Consider the following 3,073-nt stretch of genomic DNA (forward strand, 5'->3'; position numbering starts at 1 on the left):
GGTGAAATGAGGGAGAAAAAAACTGACATCTGTAACAAGATTCCTCTGCCCCTCCAAGATGACAATCTCTGTTTAGTGGTTCCTTGCTTCTGGTTTGTGATAAAGCCAGTTGCTTGACTATATTCAGCCATTTCTCCTGGCTCTGTAGGACCTGTTTCCAGATCCTCTGCACAGGAAGGCACTTGCACAAAAAGAGTATTTGTCTCTGAGAAGGAACCTTCCTGGAAGCTCAAGAGAGTCAGGGATAAGAGTGGGGAGGACTAAATGCAGACCAAAGACCAGTGTCTCCTATACCAGATCACAGCTGGGAGAATCCATTGGCCCCTTTGGTCCAGGACTGACCCTCATGTCCTCCAGATCATCCACTTTAATTGCATTTTCTTTCATTCCATCCAAGATTAGAAATGGATAACATATTTTGAGGATGACCAACTAAGTCTCTATAGAGGGTGCTCTGCAGGATGACCAGCAGGTGTTACAGTTCATGGAATGAAACAGCACATTGAGTACTGTTTCCATCTTCCAGCTTCCACCAGTTATCAAGAAGCTAAGACAGGTACATGCCCCCCAAAGTAAAGGACAATAAGGAGAGTAATAGGACCCAAGTATGGCTGATTTTCATCCTATTAACGTTTCTGCTCCTAAAGATAAGACAAGTTCCAGACAGGAAAAATCAGAGTCTTGAGGGAAGGTCAGACAGAACAGTATATCTCATCCACGGGACAGAAGATGGACATAATTGGATGGCACTGTTGCAATTTCAAAAATGTGACTTAGATGGATAAACCTTGAATGCTGTACAGGTCAAGCAACAAGTTGACAGTTGACAGTCCAGGTATTTGGTCCTGGTTACCATGTACTGGGTGTAGGGGGAGGGAGTCAAGAGGTCAGCTGGATCTAGTGTGAGAGTTGTGAGGATGAGAAGGAAGCCTAATAGTTAGTTCACTTAGTACACCCCTTCTCATGCAGGCTCTGCCCGCCTGGGTCAAACCTCTGTGAGCATCCTTTTCTCTGCAAATGCCCGATGTGGAGTGGGAATGTAGCTGGGCCTCCGTTCCTGGGGGGCCTCAGAGAAGTCCGGCTTGCCAAGTCCATTGTCAGTTGCCTTCAGGTCTGGTGTAGGCTGCCCACAAGTGACATGGGTATACTGGCCTTGCTCCTCCTGCTCTGTCTCCCAGTGGTAGAAGTAGTTGAAGTTGGAAACGATGACCGGCACAGGCAGGGCAATGGTGAGGACCCCAGCAATGGCACACAGAGAGCCCACGATCTTGCCCCCCACAGTCATGGGGTACATGTCTCCATAACCCACTGTGGTCATTGTAACCACTGCCCACCAGAAGGCATCTGGGATGCTGGGGAAGAGTGAATCATCATCATCAGCCTCTGCAAAGTAGACAGCACTGGAAAAGAGGATGACTCCAATGAAGAGGAAGAAGATGAGCAGGCCCAGCTCCCTCATGGAGGCCTGCAAGGTCTTCCCCAGGATCTGCAGCCCTTTGGAATGGCGGGAGAGCTTGAAGATGCGGAACACCCGAACCAAGCGAATCACCCTGAGGATGCCCAGGGACATGGCCTGCTGCCCATTCTGGCCACCCCCTCCACTGGCTGGCTGCTGCTCCTGCTGCTGCACTAATTCAGTGCCCAGGGTGATGAAGTAGGGGAAGATGGCCACCAAGTCAATGATGTTCATGATGTTTCAGAAGAAGGCCGGCTTGCTGGGGCAGGCAGAAAAGCGCACCAGGAGCTCAAAAGTGAACCAAACAATGCAGAGAGTCTCCACCAGAAAGAAGGGATCTGTGAAGAAGGAGCCCCCAAGAGTACTGAGTGAGGACGAACCTCCTGTCCCCATTCCCCCAGAGGTGATGCCAGGGTGAAATGTATAGGAATCATCTTCTTCCTCCTCCTCCTGACTTCCCCTGGAAACTGGGGAGACTCGGCTCACACCACCATCATTGCTTCCACTGCGACCATCTGCACGAAACGGGGGCAAGGTCTCCAGGCAAAAGATGACGATGGAGATGAGAATGACCAACACGGAGACAATAGCGATGCCCCTGGCGGCCCGGAGCTCTCAGGATACCCAAAAAGAAGCCAAACCTGGCGCTGGAAGGGCTAGGAGGGTAGCGGCTTCTCGTCCTCTCCACCTTCAGGCAGACAGCCTTCATCCTCCTGGAAGGCCGCCAAGGCTTCATCCCCTAGTTGATAGAAGCGAATCTCCTCCATGAAGATGTCGAGGGGCACGTTGACAGGCCTCCGCAGGCAGCACCCCGACTGATAGTAGTACAGGATGGCATCCAAGCTGTGCCGGTTGCGGTCAAAGAAGTATTCATTCCTCAGTGGGTCAAAGAAGCGGACTCGCGGCAGGGGTCCCCAAGCAGTGTGTCAGGAAACAGCGACAGGGTGCGCAGCTGTGTCTCAAAGCGCAGCCCGGAGATATTGATCACCAGCCGCTCGCTACTACAGCAGCCCCCACCGCCAGCGGCCTCCGGGAAGTCTCCTGCATCCTGTTGCTCCCCCTCTGGCCCAAGGACCTCCCCCGGCGCCGCCAGGGTAAGGGATTTCTCCGATCCCATGTCCTCTTGGCTGTGCGCTCCCCGCCACTAGGACGGCGCCCACGACCCAACCTCGCGAGCGCTGCACCGGCTTCCCAGTTCCCGGTGGCGCTCCCTCCTTAGGGTGGGGCTCGCGCTCCTGCAGGCTAGCGGTCTGACCTGGCGTTTGGGTTGGTGAGCCCTGAAGCCCTGATCCCTGCAAGGATAGGTCTGGGAGGTGAACTGGGCGCAGAGGATTTGGCTCCGCGCTTCTGATACCCGGGCCTCGGTGCTGGTGCTTACTGGGATGCCTGGAATCTCAAACTGGTGCGTGAAATTGGCCGTCTGAAAAGACGCGTGGCTTCGCCCCTTGCTGTGCCTGAGGCTGGGCTCCTGGACGCTGGGGTCCGCCCTCCAGAGGAGCTGGCTCTTCCCAGCTCCCACTGCGCTTCTCCAACAGCTCAAGCCCCCGGCCGCCGCTGGTACCAAAGCGCCAGATGCGCCTCCCTCCGGCTCCGCAGACTCCTGCCCGGACTCGGCCT

At 54.7% G+C, this 3,073-nt stretch overlaps 1 pseudogene; it reads right to left on the reverse strand.

The window, feature by feature from the left end:
- Positions 1-985: 985 nt before the first annotated feature.
- LOC144255911 (potassium voltage-gated channel subfamily A member 6-like) lies at positions 986-2,573 on the reverse strand (annotated as a pseudogene).
- Positions 2,574-3,073: the final 500 nt, after the last annotated feature.

This window comes from Urocitellus parryii, chromosome 7 (genome assembly GCF_045843805.1).
Source record: "Urocitellus parryii isolate mUroPar1 chromosome 7, mUroPar1.hap1, whole genome shotgun sequence".
Taxonomy (NCBI): Eukaryota; Metazoa; Chordata; class Mammalia; order Rodentia; family Sciuridae; genus Urocitellus; species Urocitellus parryii.